This window comes from Mustela lutreola, chromosome X (genome assembly GCF_030435805.1).
Source record: "Mustela lutreola isolate mMusLut2 chromosome X, mMusLut2.pri, whole genome shotgun sequence".
Classification (NCBI taxonomy): domain Eukaryota; kingdom Metazoa; phylum Chordata; class Mammalia; order Carnivora; family Mustelidae; genus Mustela; species Mustela lutreola.
Window position 1 is genome coordinate 29,829,439 of NC_081308.1, and position 21,358 is coordinate 29,850,796.

At 34.8% G+C, this 21,358-nt stretch overlaps 1 pseudogene; it reads left to right on the forward strand.

The window, feature by feature from the left end:
• Positions 1-9,837: 9,837 nt before the first annotated feature.
• LOC131821679 (cell division control protein 42 homolog) lies at positions 9,838-10,414 on the forward strand (annotated as a pseudogene).
• The last annotated feature ends 10,944 nt before the right edge of the window (positions 10,415-21,358 follow it).

Genomic DNA, 21,358 nt, shown 5'->3' on the forward strand with positions numbered 1-21,358 from the left:
GCTCAACCAGAAATAACTAATCAACAAATTCAGAAAAGTTGCTGGGTATAAAATAAACATAAGGAAATCAGTTGCATTTCTATACACTAATAATGAGGCATCTGAAATAGGAATAAAGAAAACTATCCCATTCCCAATAGCATCAAAAATAATTTTGTGATGAGCACCAGGTGTTGTACGGAAGTGTTGAATCACTATATTGTACACTTGAAACTAGTATTACACTGTATGTTAGCTAAATGGAATTTAAATACAAACTTAAAAAAAAAAAACAATAAAATACGTAGGGATACATTTAACCAGGAAGTGAAAGATCTACAATGAAAACTACCAGACTTTATTGAAAGAAATCAATCATAGTAGACAAAAACTAATGGAGACATCATATTCATGGATCAGAAAACAGTATTATTAAAATGATCATACTGGGGATGCCCGGGTGGCTCTCTCTCTCTTTGTCAAATAAATAAATAAATTTTTTAAAATGTCCAGACTAATCCTAGTCATCTACAGATTCAACCCAATCCCTACCAAAATTCCAGTGGCATTCTTCACAGAAATAGAAAAAAACAATCCTAAAATGTGTATGCAACCACAAAAAAATCCAAGATAGTTAAAGCAATGTTAATAAAGAAGAATAAGGTTAGAGGCATCATACTTCCAGATTTCAAATTATACTATGAATCCATAGTAATTAAAAGAGTATGGTACTAAAATAAAAATAGATATATCAATCAATTTACAGAATAGAGTCCAGAATTAAGTCTTTGCATATATGGCCAACCAATACTCAATAATTAACATTCAATGGATAGTCGCTTCAACAAATGGCGTTGGGAAAACCAGATAAGCACATGCATGAAAATGAAATTGAAATGATATCTTTCTCCACTTCTGAAAATTAACTCAAAGTGGATCAAAGACTTACACATAACACCTGATATCAGAAAACTCCCAGAAGAAGACATAGGGAGGAAGCTCCTCAACATTAATTTTGGCAATGACTTTTTGGATATGCCAAACAAAAGCATCACCAACAAAAATAAAAATCAAGAAGTAGGACTAGGTCAAGTTTAAAAGTGTCTTCATAAAAAAAAGAAATAATTTAAATGAAAAGGCAACACATTTTGTAATCAGAGAATATTTTTTCAAACTATATGTCAGGTAAAGGGTTAATATCCAAATAGATAAAGAACCCATACAATTCAATAATAAAAAAAAATCTAGGGGCATCTGGAGGCTCAGGGGGTTAGGCCTCTGCCTTCGGATCATGATCTCAGGGTCCTGGGATCAATCCCCGCATCAGGCTCTCTGCTCAGCAGGGAATCTGCTTCCCCCTCTCTCTCTCTCTGCCTGCCTCTCTGCCTACTTGTGATCTCTCTGTCAAATAAATAAATAAATAAATAAATAAATAAATCTTTTAAAAAAATTAAAAATAGAGGGGCACATGGGTGGCTCAGTGGTTAAAGCCTCTGCGCTCAGCTCAGGTCATGATCCCAGGGTCCTGGGATCGAGCCCCACATCGGGCTCTCTGCAAAGTAGGGAGCCTGCTTCCTCCTCTCTCTCTGCCTACTTGTGATCTCTGTCTGTCAAATAAATAAATAAAAATCTTAAAAAAATTAAAAATAGAAATACCAGCAATCCCATTTCTGGGTATATATCCAAAGGAAGTAAAAACAGGATATCGAAGAGGTATCTGTACTCCCATGTTTATTGCAGCATGATTCACAATAGCCAAGATATTGAAACAAAATAAATGTCCATGAATGGATGAATAAAGAAGACATGAATATATATGTATAATGGAATATTATTCAGCCATAAGAAAGAAAGAAATCCTGCCATTTACAAAAACATCGATGTACCTTGAAGGCATTATGCTAAGTGAAATAAGCCAGAGAGGGAAAAAATAATATTGTATGATATCACTTTTATTTGGAATCTTAAAAAGCTGAACTTACTAGAGTTGAATGTTGGTTACAAGGGCCTGGTGTTGGGGGAAATAGAGAGATGTTGGTCAAAAAGTATAAAATTCCTTTTAGAAGATTCATACTTTCTGAGAATATAATGCAGAGCACTGTGATTATAGTTATAAACAATATTGCATTATACACTTGAAAGTTGCTAAGAGAATATATATAAATGTTCTCACCACAATAAAGAAATGATAATTATACAGAGTGATAGAGGAGTTACATTTCCCTTCTGTGGCAATCTTTCTACTATATATGCGTATCAATAGAATAAGTGGAGGTCTGTTCTGAAGGAGTCTAAGACAAAAACATCTCAAATCTCCTGAGTGTATTGTCTTCCTAAAAGAAATAGCCTCACCCTGAAAGAAATCTGCCAACAGAAGGATCCAGTTCACCTCTTATACTGTTGGTAGGAAGGTAAACTGGGGCAGTGGCAGCCAGGTGATGGGTATTATGGAGGGCACATGTTGCACGGAGCACTGGGTATGGTGCATAAACAATGAATTCTGGAACACTGAAAAGAAATAAAAGAAAAAAAAAACTCTTCAAAGGAAAGGAATAGGAAAACTTCTAATAGTTTTTAATAAAGTGAGTAAATAAAAAATTGATAAAAATATAATTATACATAAATACAAATAAATATTTTGCTTATCAACATAAAAATAAAATATAATGGAAACAAATGCTAATGTATCACAAATAAATGCACTTATTTCAGGTTTGCAAGGATGGACATTGCAATTTTTTTATAATTTACTTTTATAATTAAATACATTAATCCCTTACCAAAGATTATGAAAAGGCATTTTACAAAATTCCCACCACTATCTTACTACTTGGCAGAAACAGAGGTCTTACATCTTGTAATTAAATAAGAAAAACAAATTAAAATTTTAAGAATTAGAAAGACAAAGGTGAAATAATCTTTACATATATTATTATATATGTAGAACACAAAACAACACAATGAAAACTGCTATAAACAACAAAAATCAGTAAAATTCAAGGTATATACAAAACAGCCATTTATAAATTATAATAGCAATAAAATATAAAATATAACTTTAGACAGAGTAATAATAAAATTCTTTGTAATTAACATGGAATGTGTTAAACTTATATGAAAAAATCTTTAAAACACTCTTGAAGGACATAAAATTTAGACTGTAACAAATTGAAATACCAATCATGTTCTTGGACAGAAATACTAAGCATAATACAGTCATCCATTCCCCCTAAGTTATAAATCCTACTCAATTACAATAAAAATATTTCTATGAAAGTAAACATGTTTCTTTGAAAATACATATAGAAAAATGAAGAATTTGGAATAATAAGAAAATTCTGAAAGAATATTACAATGTGGAGGAGGGGGCTAAACTTATCATATCCCAAAACCAATTGTAATGCCTCATAATCACATTATAATTACATCAATAAGAATTTGGTATATGTAATTGGGTCCATTTATAGTTAAATGTATAGTTTTCAGGCCCCATGCTTCCCCTTTCAACTTTTGTTGCACATTTGTGCTGATTTTTTTTTTTTAATTCCATCTACTCCCTTCCCAAACACCTGCAGAAAGTTCAAAAAATGCAAACCTCAGGAATCTTCACCCTGGTACCACCCTCTAATCACAAAAACAGAACAAAACAAAAAACAGCAACAAAAATAAAACAGGCTCACTCACCCCTCCCTTTCAGAATACCTCCATGTGCAAGTAATAAACTTTTTCAAATTCTTTTGGGGTCTAGGTGACATCATCAGTCTTACTATCCAAACCAATTTGGAACAGGTGGGGGTCCCATCCTACTTCCTTAAGGCAAGCAAGCATAGTAAGTATATGTAGATAAACAAACAATTTAAAAAAATGGAACAGCTTTATTGAGATATAATTCATATACTGCATAATTCACCTATCAAAAGAGTACAATTTTATAATTTTAGTATATTCACCAAGTTGTGTAACCATCATCACACCAATTTAATAATACTTCAAAAAGAAATCTCATACCACCTATTAGCAATGACTCTTCATTCTCCTCTAACCCCCCTAGCCTTAGAAATCCAGTAATCCACTTTCTGTCCTATAGATTTATCTATTCTGGATATTTCATATAAATAGAATCATATAATAGGTAGTCTTTTGTGACTATCTTGTTTCATTTAGCATAATATTTTCAAGGCTCATCCTTGTTGTAGTATATACCAATAGTTCATTCTTTTTATCTCCAAATAAGATTCTATTTTATGGATATACTAACATTTGTTTATCCATTCATCAGTTGATATACATTTGGGTTGTTGATGCCTTTTGGCTATTTTAAGTATTGCTGATATGAACATGTGGGTACAAGGTCTTTTTGTGAACCTATGTTTCCAAATCTCTATAAATGGAATTGCTGGGTTATATAGTAACTCCATGTTTAACCTTTTAAGGTTTTGCCAGCTTGTTCCAGTGTTTGTACCATTTTACTTTCCTAACAGCACTGTATGAGCTCCAACTCTTCCATATCCTTGCCAATACTTGTCGTTTAGATTATATCTGTCCTAGTTAGAAATGAAATGGTATCTCACTGGGGAGGGGGGTTGAAAGAAGGGGGTGGGGTTATGGACACTGGGGAGGGTATGTACTTTGGTGAGTGCTGTGAAGTGTGTAAACCTGGTGATTCACAGACCTATACCCTTGGGGATAAAAATAAAAATATATGTTTATTTAAAAAAAAAGAAAAAAATGAAATGGTATCTCACTGTATATTTGATTTCCATTTCTCTGATGGCTAATGATATTCAGCACCTTTTCGTGAGCTAATTGGATATTAGTAGATCTTCTCTGAAGAAATGTCTATTGAAGCCTTTAGCTTGCTTTTTAAAGCAGATTGTTTGTCGTTTTTATTATCGGGTTGTAACAGTTCTTCATATAATCTAGATGTAAATCCATTATCAGATATATGATTTGCAGATATTTTCCCCATTCTGTGAGTTGTCTTTTCACTTTATCGATGGTATCTTTTAAACCAGAGAAGTCTAAGTTTCATGAAATCCAATTTATCCATTTCTTTCTTTTATCCATTTCTTTATGGTTTTGATATCACACCTGAGAAGGCTTTACCTAAGATTTATTTCTCTGATTTCTTCTAATATTTCTATTCCTTTAACTCTTGCATATAGATTTGTAACCCATCTTGAGTTAATTTTTGTGTGTGTTATGAGGGAGCAGTCCAAATTCATTCCTTGACATGTGTATATCCAATTACTGCAGTAATATTTGTTGAAAAGACTACTTTGTTTCATTGAACTGCCTTGGCACTCTTGTTGAAAATCAACTGGCTATACATACAAGTGTCTATTCTGCAATCTTATTCAATTTCTTTGATCTATAGGTCCATCTTTATGATAGTACCACACTATCTTGAATATGGTAGCTTTGTATTTCAGTTTGAAATACGGAAGTATGAGTCTTCCAACTTTAATCTTCTTTGGCTACTCTTAGTCGCTTGAATCTTATAAATTTTAGGATAAGTGTCAATTTCTGCAGAGAAGCCTTTTGGTTCAATAAGGATCACATTCAGTCGATGGATCGATTTTTTTTAAAGATTTTATTTATTTATTTGACACAGAGAGAGAGACAGAGAGTGATGGGCAGAGGAAGAGAGAGAAGCAGGCTCCCTGAGGAGCAGGGAGCCAGATGCAGGGCTCCATCCCAGGACCCTGGGATCATGACCTGAGCCAAAGGCAGATGCTTAACTAACTGAGCCACTGAAGTGCTACTTAATGGATCAATTTGAAGGAGTACTGCTGTTTTAACAATATTAAGTCATCTGATTAACTAACATAGGATGTCTTCCTATTTGGGTTTTTTTATATCTTTCAAAAATTTCTGTAGTTTTTAGAGGACAAATTTTGCACTTTCTTTATTAAACTTATTCCTAAGTATTTTATTATTTCTAATGCCATTTTAAATGGAATTATTTTCTTAATTTCACTGTTCATTGTTAGTATTTATAAATACAACTAGTGCTTATAACTGCTCATATCCTTCAGTCTTACTGAACTAGTGTATTAGTTCCCAAAGTTTTTGAGTGGATTCTTTAGAATTTTGTATGTACAAGATCAAGTGATCTGCAACTAGAAATAATTTCACTTATTCTTTCCTAATCTGGATGCCTATTTTTTTTCCTTACCTAATTTCCCTGCAATGTTAATGCAAGCAGCAAGGATAGAGTGCATGTTTTATTGTTGATTTTAGGTGGAAAATATACAGTATTTCACCACTGTATGTTCTAACTAATCACCACGAACTTCATGGCTTAAAACAACAGAAATTTATTGCCTTACCATTCTGGAGGTCACAAGTTTTAAATGTTTCTCACTGGGCTGAAATCAGAATGCTGCAGAGCTGCATTCCCTTCAGGAAGCTCTAGGTGAAAATCAATGTTCTTTTCTCTTTCAGATTCTAGAGTCTCCTATTATTGCTTGGCCCATGTCCTCTTCCATTTTCAAAGCCAGTAATGGCCAGTCAAGTAATTCTCATACCATGTATGACTGACACAGACTCTGCCTCCCTGATCCACATTTAAAGATCCTGTGATTATATTGGGTCCACAGAGATAAGCCAGGATATCTATTTTAAGGTTAAGTTTTTTAGCAACTTTTACTCCAACTGCAAATTTAATTATTTGTTGCCATGTAATGTAATCAGGATGAAGGCATCTTTAGGAGGCCATCATTCTGTCCACCATAGTCTGTTTTCTGGCCTTTATAGAACCATGTCTGTCCTACATGCAAAATATCTTTCCCTTATCCCAACATATGGCAGCATCAATGTAAAGTCTAAAATGTCATCTAAATCTTGTCACCTCAAAATTCTCAAATCTGATAATCTAACCCATTTAAATCAGGTATGGGTAAGTCTGTGGGTATAATCTATCTTGAGGCAAAATTCTCCAAATGTAATCCTGTGAACTTAAAAATCAAGTTATCTGCTCACAAAATACTCTTGTGGGAAGGTATAGAATAATAACTATAGGCATACACATTAAAAAAGGGAGAAAAGGGAAAGTATTAAAGGAGTTACCCATCTCATCAAATTGAAAATCTAGCAGGGTAAATTCCATCGGTTTCAAGGCCTGGGAATAATTCTCTGCCAATTTTGAGTCTGCAATCTGTCCTTAAGGCTCCTCTCTCTGAGTTATTCTTCCTTTTTCCATAAAGGGTAACTCATGTTTGAGCTAGGTAATTTTTATCAGTCTGTTTACCATCTGTAGTATTTTGTGAGTACAATGACCATCTTTTGGCTCTGTCACACTTTTAATCCTAGCTGGCAGTGTTTCTGCTAGTATAAAATTCTCAAGAACCTTATGGGTTAACCAGATATGTCACAAGAATTCATTACTTTTGACAAGAGACTCCTTCATAGGTTTTCTTCAATATTTCCATCTCTATTTTTGTCTTCTACTAAGATGGCTGAGGGACTGTATGTGTCACAAACTTAGTATCTTAAAACACAACTCAATACTCTGTCATTTTGGTCTTTCAAAGGTATTAGCAAAAACTCTCCAGCCATACACTGTTTTTTCACTAAAGCACTTTTTTTTTTTAACGGTGACTCTTAATTTTAACATCTTTTGCAACCAGGACAAGCTAAGAATTTCCCAAATCATGAAGTCTTGGTTCCTTTTTGTTTAATAGTTCTTCCCCCAAGTCATCTTTTTCCTCTTATATTTTGCTATAAGCAAACAGGAGATACTAGACTTTGCCTTTTAAACTTTATTAGGAAATCTCAGCTAAGTAGCCAACTTCAGCACTTCAACTTCTGCTTTCCTCATGACTAAAGGGCACAATTCTTGCTAAATTTTCCATCAGTATATAATAAAGATTCCCTTTCCTCCATTTTCCAATGCCATGTCCCTCATTCTCTTCTATGCCTCCAACAGCAGAACTTTTAACATTCATGTTTCTGTTATCAATTTGTTTTTGAGTAAATCGTCTCTAATAAGTTTTCTCTACCAAACTCCTCATTTCCTTCTAAGTTCTCAATAGGAAAAACATTAACATCTACATTTCTGCTAACAATCTGTTCAAGGCAATGTAGGCATTTTCTATCATGCTTCTCAAAATTTTCCATCCTCTGCCCACTGCACAACTGCAAAGCTATATAAACAATGTTAGGTATCTGTTATACTAGCACCCCACTTCCAGATACCAAAATCTGTATTAGTTTCCATTGACCCAGTAATTAGGACTCACCAAGTTAATTAAACAGTTACATGAAGCAGTGTCTTTACATAACACTGTCTAACCAAAAAAGTAGATTACCCTAAGAGTAGTCTTTAAATCTAGGGCCAACACAGCCAGATATATATCACAGAAGGAGATGTCATCCCTCAAACAATGCTCCCATTCCATGCTGCAGTCCAGAGGAACTTCATAACCTAATTCTAAAAAACACATTTACCAATCCCATGGTATCCAGGTCCATCAATGTACCTCTTTGCATTATGTCATACTAATAACCTAACTTACCATCGAAGGCAATGACTCCATTATCATGTTATCCCTGTAAAATTCATGCATAAAAAAATTGCTACTTATTTCCATCCAAAATCCACAATTTCCTATGACTTATGGCTTTTACTCTTACCACTTTGTGCAACATCAAAACCTGTACTATTTCTCCAAACCCGTCAGAAACTGGAGGAGCTGCAGGACATTTACTGATTTCTGTAAGACATATCTTAATATACAAAGTACCAACACAAACTTTGTCCCAATACATACCAGTCACAAGAAGAAATTTCTGACTCAGAAAATACTTACACCATCCAAATTTTCAAACCCTGAAAACCAATTTATCAGATTGCCCAAGTTTATAAAAGTAGTCAACTACATTACAGTTTTCAAAAATATCTTACAACTATTCCTATCCATAGCATTTAACCACCGTCCATCATACCTCAGCATTCAGCACCAGCATTCATAACCTAAGACAATATATGATGAAGGACAAGAAGTCATAATATAAGAAAAATATGACATGATATTGCACTGAATTCACAACCATTTCAACCTATGTAACAATGGAAAATATACAGATCAACAGTCTGGTCAAGATATTCAACCAGTGGACTCCCCGTGCCACTTTGACTAGACTGAAGGAATTTGAGAGTGAAGTTTTCAGCTCTACTTTAAGCTTCTTTAAGCCATAAAACCCCTTTCCTATATCAAGTTTCTGACAACCATGATTCCAACAGACTCTGCCCTACCTACATTTTTGCTCAATCTTTATTCAAATATAAACTCCTGCCCCAGTGATCTTGACCCCTTAGAATCATTGTTCATTTATGGCTCCTCATTATCTCTGAATGGACATAACACAACCTTAGAGAAGAATGCACAGCAAAGAAAGAAATAGAAGCTGCATTTCAATTTTTCCCCTAGAAAAGATCTCTGTGAGTGTGTTCCTGAATGTAGAGATAAATGCTGAGCAACGTGAATTTTTTTAATCTGATATATTATTTTTTCTGTCTATCATATTCCAACTGGTATGAAAATAGAAATAAGAATATGAAATCTAGATGTAGTCTTCAGGACCAGATCCAAATATAAATCAAAGTACAAGTTTGCTATTCAATAACAAATATTTGTTTCATTAAAATCCTCAAATGTAAAAAAAAAAAAAAAATCCTCAAATGTATAGACTGAAAGTTCAGCTTTAGTTAGTTTACCAAAGGTTTTATGAAATACTCAAATTGTAAATTTAAAATTTAAACTACCTTTGGCAGTGCTGCTAATGCCCTAGCAGAGAAGCTGAGGCCACCATCCAATTTGAACTATTTAAAGTAGATACAGAACTCTTTCAGCAATGCAGACAATTAAGGGCATTTTTGTGGGTGAACAGTGCTGTTGGTAAAACATGTTTCCTGATATCCTACACAATAAACAAATTTCCAACTGAGTATGTATGGACTGCTTTTGACATCTATGCAGTTACAGTTATGATTGGTGGAGAGCCATATACTCTTGGTCTTTTTGATACAGCAGGGTAAGAGGATTATGACAGATTACGACCACCAAGTTATCCACAAACAGATGTATTTCTAGTCTGTTTTTCAGTGGTTTCTCCATCCTCATTTGAAAATGTGAAGGAAAAGCAGGTGCCTGAGGTAACTCACCACTGTCCAAAGACTCCTTTCTTTCTTGTTGGGACTCAAACTGGTCTCTGAGATGACCCCTCTTCAACTGAGAAACTTGCTAAGAACAAACAGAAGCCTATTATTCCAGAGACTGCTGAAAAGTTGGCCCAGGATCTGAAGGCAGTCAAGTATGTGGAGTGTTCTGCACTCACACAGAAAGGCCTAAAGAATGTATTTGACGAAGCAATGTGGGCTGCCCTGGAGCCTGCCGGACCAGAGAAGAGCCGCAGGTGTGTGCTGTTGTGAACATCTCTCTAGAGCCCTTTCCACACAGCTGGTGTCAGCATCATACTAAAAGCAATGCTAAATCAAACTAAAGATTAAATTTAAAATTCATTTCTGTAATAGTGACAAATGCCTGCACCTACCCACATACACTCGTGTGAGACAAGGCCTATAGGTGTGGTCCCCTCCCCCCCCCCCCAGTACTAGTGAATTTGAGTAATTGTGTATTGTAAGAAAAGTGATTAGTACTAGATTTTGTGGGAATTTTTTTTGTTTCAAAAACAAATTTTTTTGTTTTGTTTAAAAGCAAGGCTAGCTTGTGATGACTCTGTAACAAACTAATTTGGGTTGTTGAAGCTGCCCCTGGGCTCTATCCACTCTGGAAAACGATCTGGGACATTTGGGTGTTTTTTTGTTGTTGCTGTTCTGTTTTGTTTTTTGTTTTTTGTTTTTTTCTGGAGGTTGGGTACGGGGAGTATGTGTGGGTTTTGTTTTTATTTAGTCATGTTTTTTAAATTCATTAACCACTGGATAGGCCTTTAGGGGAGGAGGATGGATTGATTTCACATTCCACTTCCTAGATCTAGTTAAGAAAACTTGTTCTCCACCTGGTGCTCTTAGGAAGGAGTACAGTAAATGCCTCATTTAATAACATACTCCTTTTTGAAAGCTGCCTTTTCTCTCCACCCTTTATTAGGTCCAGTATCTGATGAAACTCATGAGACACGGTGGAACCCATCATGCCCCTCCTCTTTTCTACAGTGCGCTATATATGTGACCATGACTTTGAAGAAAATTTGTTTAGTATTTGCTGGTTTTTTTCAATTAATTTCTTTTTAAAAAATATTTTATTTATTTATTTAACCGAGAGAGACACAGTGAGAGAGGGAACAGAAGCAGGGGGAATGGGAGAAGGATAAGTAGGCTTCCTCCCAAGCAGGGAGCCCCATGTGGGGCTTGATCCCAGGACCCTGGGATCATGACCTAAGCCAAAGGCAGACATTTAACAACTGAGTCACCCAGGTTCCCCTTTAAGTTAATTTCTAACTTCTTTCACTGATAAATGAAAAAAGTATTGCACATTTTGAAATATACCAATCGAGTACAGAATTAAAAACATTTTCCCTGTCAAATAAATAAATATAAAAAATAAAAAAATAAAATTTAAACTATCTTCAACACAATACACACATGCACACTTAAAATAAACAAATAAAATTTCTAGTAATGATTATATAAAGTCCACATCTGCAACAGACTGTGTATTATGTTGCAAGATAAATCATGATATTACCATATAATCATGAATTTCAAATTCAATATTATGAAGAAAAATGTTCACAAATATATCCTAAGTTCTTTCATCATTTTATCTGAAATGAGTATGTAAAAGAACCATACAGAAATTCCAACATTAATATGCACTGGGATGTTTTGCTTCTACTTGGTTTCTCTGAGTGTTATAAGTTAATCAGTTTCTTAAAATTATTTCATTTTGATATACACATATTATCAATAACATTAAAGCAAGTGAAATAGTAGGAATATCAGTTAAAATTCTATGTTCTTGGTAATCCTCTTCTGTTCTTCTAAAATGAGAATTATGTAAGTCTACCAGTACTGAGATTCTAACAAGTGGATAGCAGTTTTAAGAGTAAAGCTTTCTGGGTAACTGGGTGGCTCAGTCAGTTAAGCACCTGTCCTCAGCTCAGTTCAGGTCCTGGGATGGAGTACCACATTGGACTCTCTGCTCCACAGGGAGTCTTCTTCTTCCTGTGCCCCTCCTTCCACTCATTCTCTCAATATCGTGTTCTCTCTCTCTCTCTCTCAAATTAATAAATAAAATATATTTTTAAAAAGAGTAAAGCTTTCTTTTTTCCAGGTGTGTGGGTGGGGTCCATAATTTCTTCACTTGAAATATTTTTTCTTTTCAGTTTTATTTTAGCATATATTATTTGAAAACATAGCACATATATTTCATAAGATAGTTTAACAAATAATTAAACAAAGTGATCTGAAGGGGCACGTGCACTCGAATGTTTATAGCAGCAATGTCTACAATAGCCAAACTATGGAAAGAACCTAGATGTCCATCAACAGATGAATGGATAAAGAAGATGTGATATATATACACAATGGAATACTATGCAGCCATCAAAAGAAATGAAATCTTGCCATTTGTGGCAACATGGATGGGTATCATGCTTAGCAAAATAAGTCAATCAGAGAAAGACAACTATCATATGATCTCCCTGATATGAGGAAGTGGAGATGCAACATGGGGGGTTAAGGGGGTAGGAGAAGAATAAATGAAACAAGATGGGATTGGGAGGGAGACAAACCATAAGTGACTCTTAATCTCACAAAACAAACTGAGGGTTGCTAGGGGGAGGGGGTTTGGGAGAGGGCGGTGGGGTTATGGGCACTGGGTAGGGTATGTGCTTTGGTGAGTGCTGTGAAGTGTGTAAACCTGGCGATTCACAGACCTGTGCCCCTGTGATTAAAAATACATTATATGTTTATAAAAAATAAAATTAAAAAAAATAATTAAACAATCATGAAACTACTGTCCAAGTAAAAAACAGTATCACCAATCAGCCCAAAAGTACCCATTTATTCCTTCCCGATGTGAAGAACTTCCTCAACTTATCCTATTATTTTGGTAGAAATTTCTTTATTATCATTATCATTTTGTAACCAGTGATGCAGCACTAATATTTTATTTCTATGATAATAAAATAAAAATATCTGTTGTTTCGTGTCATTTTTTTTTCAATAATATGTTGCTAAGATTCAACAAGTGGTGTGTATCTATAGTTCATTCTTTTCTTTTATTTTATTTTTTTATTTTTTTTTAAATTTTTTATTTTTTATAAACATATATTTTTATCCCCAGGGGTACAGGTCTGTGAATCACCAGGTTTACACACTTCACAGCACTCACCAAAGCACATACCCTCCCCAATGTCCATAATCCCACCCCCTTCTCCCAAACCCCCTCCCCCCAGCAACCCTCAGTTTGTTTTGTGAGATTAAGAGTCACTTAGTTCATTCATTTTTATCAATAAATATATTCCAATTTCTCTCTGTTTATCCAATGTGTTTATCCATTCTACAAAGAGTGGGATGTTTCCAGTTTTGGGCCATTAAATTTAATGTTGGGACTACTCTATGAATGTGTATCTAGTATATATGTGTACTTAGGTCTCTAGGGTAGCACTATCTAATGTAACCCCTGCATTGACTGAAATGTTCTACTTCCACTGTCCAATAAAGTAACCAACAGCCATTTGTGGGTTTTGAGCACTTCAAATGTGGTTAGTGACAATGTGGTATTGAATTGTTTATTTTATCTTATTTCATTAAATTTACATTTAAATAGACACATGTGAATAGTAGCTACCACTGTACAACATAGATAAACCTAACTGTTATGTTAGCATTAATGACCACAAGGGTCAAGAGGTGGAAAAACTACTTCTGATTGATGTCAAGTCACAGTCAGATGAAGAGAGAACTTATATGGCAGTCTGCATTATATGTAAAATTATAATGAGAATGCAATTTACAGATTGTCCAGTTTCTAATGTGAAATTGATAGCATCAAGTGAAAATGAGAAAGACTTTAAGAATTGGAATGTGGTTCTCTAGAGAAATAAAATGAAAAATATATGAAACAAACTCCAAGTCTATCTGATGTTCCCTTGCTGTAGGAAGCTGACTCTCCTTCTGTGAATAAAGAGATGAGGCTTCACTTATGGTAAGGTAATATAATAACATCAACTGAGGCAATTGTCTTGCAGGAGGAAGCATATTCTGCTCAAGCTCCCTCAAAACCATTCTTTATTAATTCTAGAACTATAAATACAGTTAGACATTGGCCTATTCTGGAGAATAAGTGCTAAGTCAGTCCCAGGAAGAAATAATTTGTACTCCAAAAATACTTCAATAATGTGTGGGAAATACTTGCAAAAATAGATTCTAAGGGAAGCTTTGGTCTAAACCAAGTAAAATATTTTAAATTATTGGACCAGGCTGAATTTATTGATACAGATAAACCTACCAAAATTGGGGGATTAAATATATTAAGGTTAACTGGAAGTGGCTTTAAGAAATTACTTGATTGGTTAAGTGAAACATGGATTTGCAATGGCTTACATTCAATGAAGCTGAGATACTAGAACTTTCACAGCATATTGTAGAAGAAATACAAGAAGTTATGGAGTTAGGGATACTGTAGTAGATTTATCATCTGTATACTATATAGCTACCCTAAACACTATAACCTTTGAGAGGGCCCAGAAGACATGCCTTTTGCTAAGACATTGTGAAGTACCTTCAGATGGGTGTATCAACTTCTTGGAAATATTCTATACAGCTTTCTTCTAGGTAATGCAGCCAGTAGAAGATGCCACCATTGAACAAGTTTCCCTATTTCAGTGGGGATGTTGGTTTTCCAGAATGACAAAGACCAAATATTTAACTATAAGAGACAAGGTTGGTACACTTTTCAAAACAGGCAACAGGAACAAACCTGTAATCACAATATTTTGACCTATTGGATCTTTGGCAGTAACTTATTAATCATATGAATTTTATAGATGGAAGTCTATGAACATATTGTTTCAGCTCCAAAACAGAGAAATATCTACATCTTACAACCAAAATTCTGACTTGACTTGCCAAAATGAGAGTCACTCAGTTTCTAGACTTAAGTTCACAGATGTAAAGACTTTTGACTGACGAAGAGGCTAGGACTCCTGAGAAAGAACACTGAAGGACTGTGACTCTTCAACTCTTCCCGAAAGTGATCTATAGCCATTTGCAAAAGTTATCTTATAGTGGGAAATGGAGAATATCCATATATTTCATGGATTACTAGGTATTGATCTAAATTGGCAATAATTTCTGGACACAAAAAATAAATGTCACTCTGGTCTATTATGCAAAGTGCATATATGGAAGTCAAGTGATAAGAGTAGAATTGGCCCAAATCAGCCTATTAATAGAGCCAGCAGAAGAAAAACTCATCTTGTGGCTACTTTTTCCAGTTCCTGAATATGTACTGTCTCCATGAACGACAGATGACAGACTAGGAAGGGCTAAATTCAGGCCTCCTGACTTTTCTCTTCCAGGAAAATAAACCAAAAGCAATTCTGACTCCCAGAGGAAACTCCATTAGTCTTAGTATCCAAGACTTGAAAAATACACACTCAATTTAATTCACTTACTTGGCCAATGCATATCTCAGAGATTGACTTGAATTATTATTAATATAATTTTTTAAATTATAGTTGCTATTATAACTGTGGCATCTTAACTGGAACAAGTGAACACAGCCCTGGCAAGGGTACATGACTATTAATTTGGCAAGTTCTTTTATTTATACACCAATCTGCAAGGAGCAGCAGCAGAAGTTAATTTTCACTTCACTGTTTCAGAGCTATGTCAGTATGTCCACTTTCTGCCACAGGAAGGTTGAAAGAGATGTTATATTTGGGTATATGCCTCAGAAAATCAAAGTAGTCCTCTATATTGATAACATTAGGCTGATTGGATCAGATGAACAGGAATTAGCGAGAAAATTTATGGTAAAGAACCTAAACAGTCAGGACACACCTCTCAGCCAATGAGCAAATAACAGGATTACTGTACCAGATGAGGTGGTTGCTGCAGATTACGAGAGAAAAATGGGGTATATAATGGGGAATTATATGTTATGCTAGCAATTCAAGGTATTCTTTATATTCTTTACTTTCTTGTGCAATAATAAATTTTAACAGAAAATCACAGCAGCAGCAACAAAATCCTGCAGAACAAATGAGGAATCAGATCTTTTAGTTATGAAATTTTGGTTCATCCTGCCAGCTTAAAAGAATCAGGATTAATTAAAGTGCTTGTTGAGGACAAAGATGATATAGAATGGTGGGAAAGAATGGAATTATAATGATCAACTCTGGCTTTTTGACCACTTATAAAAATGACAAGTACATTAGATACACATATTTCCTTTCTTGATTGTGATATATATGTTTTCATTCCTTGTCCTTTTAAACTACTATCTTACATGAGAATTTTGTGGGTAGCTAATTTTAAATTTTATTCTTTAGGTTACAGATCATTCAGATTAGATTGTGACTGAACTGGCAATGAATTTAACTTTGCTAAGGGATAGATACATTATCTGCTGGGACTCAGTATCTCCTCTATTAGGAAAGAGGATATGAATGTCTTTGTACAAAGGACTGATGTCTTGTTAGCAAAAGCATAAAGAAGTTAATATTTCTGTTCCATGTTGGTTCAAATATGTGGTGTGGTTTGTAAGTTAATGCTGGACAGGCAAACGGGAGGACTGTGTGATTATTTATATGACATATCACAAAACAAATCAACAATTTAATAATGTCATACATGATGCTAGAGAAAGGACTGTGTAAAAAGACCTTACCTTTGCCAGGAAGGCCTGAAAAGGTTGGAAGATGAGAGGAGGAGACAAGGGCTATCATTACTGTTTGCTTGCTGTACCCATCAATGTCATCCCAACATGATCACTTTGCCATGAAAGCTGCAGTTGCTTCCAGGCAACACATACTTTGTGGGTTCCCAGAACACACAAAGCATTGTACTTTGTATGTACAATGGCATTGTATTTTACCAGTGGTGTTCCATAAATGTTGATGAAGGAAAAGAGTGTATAAATAAATGAATATCAGAGTTGAAAGTGACTCAATATACTGTTTAGCTCAACCCCCTTTTTACAAAGAAATTCTTAAAGAAATTTATTTGGTTGCATCAAGTAACCATGAGAGGAAACAAACACAATGAAGAATAACAAAAGTGAAGCATAATAAATATTAAGTTCTATGAAATCTTGCCATTTGCAATGATGTGGAGAGAACTAGAGTGTATTATGGTAAGCAAAATAAGTCAGAGAAAGACAAATACCATATGATTTCACACATGTGTGGAATTTAAGAAACAAAACAGATGAACATAGCAGAAGGGATGGAAAAATAAAATAAGGTGAAATCAGAGAGGGAGACAAACTATAAGTGATCTTAACTCTAGGAAACAAATTAAGGGTTGCTGGAGGGGAGAGGGTGGGGGTTGGGGCATTTGGATGATGGGCATTAAGGAGGGCAAGTGATGTAATGAGCACTGGGTGGTATATACAAATGATGAATCAAAATCAATCAATCAATACAAAGTTCTAGAATTCTCCCATTTTTCTTTAAAATTCACATTAAATTACATCTGTGTAATGTACATGTACAACCAAGAAAAAGATAAACAACTATGTGTAGCAAGCAGACAGGAAGCACAGATATATATCTTCACTTATAATAAAAATCATCAAAAATCATCAAAATATTATTAAGAAAGTAATAGTTGAATTTTGAGAAAAAAGATTTCTAGGAAACATTTTGAAATATATTTTCCCTCTACCTGAAAACACAGAACTTTTATAGCACTTCTTGTAAGATAGTTAAAGGAATTACATAGAATAACTACAAGTCTAGACCTTATTGTACCGCACAGACTTTTACCAGAACAAGACTTCTAAGAATGAGACATTTCAGGGGTGCCTGGATGGCTCAGTGGATTAAAGCCTTTGCCTTTGGTTCAGGTCATGATCCCAGGGTCCTGGGATTGTGCCCTCCATCGGGCTCTCTGCTCAGCAGGAAGCCTGTTCACACCCCCAACCACTCTCTGCCTACTTGTAATCTCTCTCTGTCAAATAAATAAATAAAATCTTAAAAAAAAAAGAATGAGACATTTCAATAGGAAGACATTATGCAAAATACAACTGATGAATTTTACCTAATCAATACAGAAGCCTATACTTTAAGTACACAGAAGAAAATTATTTCATGGTCTAGCAACACTTAGCACAACCAGCTCAGTACTGACTGAAAAGAGAAAGAACTGCATGAATTTGGTTAGAGACAGATCTAGGAATTAAAAACCTCACGTATCTTTATTTTGGGGGCAATGATACATAAACTAGTCCTACTACCTACTGTACTTACCAGAGAACCTGACAAAATACTAGTTTCTTTTTCAGGACATTTCACATTTCTAACAAGCTCTCAAGTTAAACAGATGAAGAGGTAAAGGACTCTGTTTTATCATTCTTTGTTTTCACAATATGTAGTACTATGTCTAGTAAACAAGAGATAGCAAAAGATTACTGATGGTTAAAATATATAATATGGATAATTTCTTTTAAAGATTTTATTTATCCATTTGACAGACAGGGATCACAAGTAGTCAGAGAGGCAGGCAGAGAGAGAGGGGGAAGCAGGCTCCCCGCTGAGCAGAGAGCCTGATGTGGGGCCCAATCCCAGGACCCCAGGATCACGACCCGAGCCGAAGGCAGAGGCTTTAACCCACTGAGCCTCTCAGGTGCCCCTAATATGGATAATGTTGATAAATGATACTGATGAATAAAAAAATGAACTTATCACTTTACCAGATACGAAGTGCTTTCTAAAGCTATATATATTTTGGGACACCTGCAAGCCTGGGTAGCTTTCTCAGATTACATCCAGCTTTGGCACACGAACAGGAGTAGGACTATGAAATGTTTAAATATCATACAATGACTTCCTCTGGTTGTGGTTGAAAAGATAGCTGATCCACCCCTGGGCACATAGTTAGTATCCTCTGTTGATTTGTAGACAGAATCTCTTGTAAGTTATATGTGAGCATTAGGCATAAAAGGTCATATAACCTCAGGGGCTAAGAGTGACCTTGTTTGCATTTCACCCTGATGGTCTGGTCAAGAAAACGAAACAAAACAAAAGCAGGGTTCAGAGAGATGGGACTAATAACAAAAACAAACACATAAAAATAGAAAAAGGAAAGGAAAAGCCATAAAGAAAATGAACACGCAATGGTGAGATGAAGGGACCCTGGTCCAGAAGACTTTTAACATTCTGGTTTGAGTTACAGGTTAGATTGTTTTTGCTACTGTGATTTTCTTAAAATCTCTTTTATTTTTCAGTTCACTTTAACTCAATTTTTTAAATCAAATAATCCTATCACAAGAAAGCTCAAATTCTGTCATTCCTTTTTCCAATAGATGAGAAAACTGAAGCTAAAATACTTCATGAGTAATTCTTACCAAAGATTATGTGTCTAAGAAGTTTAGTCACTCCTCAGATCCCTAATCAGAAAAAAAATAAGGTCATTTCAAAAAAAAAATGTGCATCCAGGAATTCCCACAGAATAAATTCATATCAAGCACATCATCCTAGAGAAAATCATAAATAAAACATGTTCACTGGAGTGTTGGTAAAGGTAACAAAAAATGGGGAGGGGACCTTCAATGTACAACAGCAGAATTGCTATTTAAATCATACAACCAGAACAGATTTAAAATTTTTATTCTGTTTTACTTAATATATATTTTGGGGGTTTTTATTTAAATTCCAGTTAGTTAACATACAGTGTAGTGTCAGTTTCAGGTGTACAATATAGTGATTCAACACTTCCATATATCTGGGGCACCTGGATGGCTCAGTGGGTTAAAGCCTCTGCCTTCGGCTTGGGTCGTGATCCTGGGGTCCTGGGATTGGGCCCCACATCGGGCTCTCTGCTCAGCAGGGAGCCCACTTCCTCCTATCTCTCTCCTGCCTCTCTGCCTACTTGTGATCTCTGTCAAATAAATAAATAAAATCTTTAAAAAAAAACATTCCGATACATCACCCAGTGCTCAAGAACACTCCTTAATCCCCCATCCCCACTACCCAGAAAATATTTTGGGGTGTCAATCTTATGATAGTCAATAGAATTATCAGGAAAATATTCATGTTACTCATTGCCAGTAAACTTCTTGACAAAAAAATTAAAAACAAAGTGAAATCTATGTAATTTACTATACAGTTTATAAAAGTAAATTATTTCATTTAACTTAATGCAACAAACAGTTGTGTGATAGACAATGTACTTAAAACAAGGGAAATAGATAAACATGATATTTATACCCAAGAAATTCACAGATGAGTAGGGAAACAAATATAAAATAACTTAATATACTGGGTAAAATGAGATTAATGTATGAAGTGCAGAATTCCATTTCTTGGATTTTTTAATAAATTTTCTTAACAGAAACCCCACTGTTTAATAATTAAATTGTCTTTTCTCTTTTAAAACATAGTTTTCCTTTCATATTTTCACAATACTTATGTATTCATTGGTGATTTCCTTCTACAAATGTGCCCCATTTGTCTATCGAGGTATCCTACTAATTCTCATTCCAGCAACCATGCTGTTCAAATGACTGTGACTTATTATGAGGCTTAATTAACTTGTCAAGGAATAGATAGTAATTTTCAGTCCATTTTCACTTTTCCATATGGCCAAAATGGAAAAGCCCATCTTCAGCATACACTCATACATATATGTGCTACATCTCAAAATGATGGAAAAATTACCAACCCTTCTTTCCTAGAACATAGAATGAAGTCTACAAATTAATAATAATAGATATCAGAGTTTTATTTTGTAGGGATTTGCATCATGCCAGTATTTGGTAGCAATAATATGTAGAAAGAAATGTTATTAGTTGCTTATCCAATAAATGGATGCCTATATAGCATACATTCCCCCCTCTGTTACTAAAAACTCCAATTCTGTTTAGGTATCAAAGGGATAACATGTATCTCATTTGCCACAAGAGAAGGAGCTAGGATGCCAGGATTACAGGGTTCAGAGTAACCCTATTTTTCTTGGCCAGTGTTTCAGAAATGGGCATTTAGTGTCATTTATAAAACTGAGACACAAAAGGGAGTTTTGCTGAGTAGTTCTGTGAAAGCTTTTCTATAATCTTTTTAAATATTTTTTCCAAGAGCAGCTCTCCCCTTTCTTTTATCCTGGTCACTTTCAGATATGAGGCCTGGGTTTCAGTAAGCAATTTTGTTCCTACTCTGCAAATGAAGCCAACCATTCATTAGTAGAGAA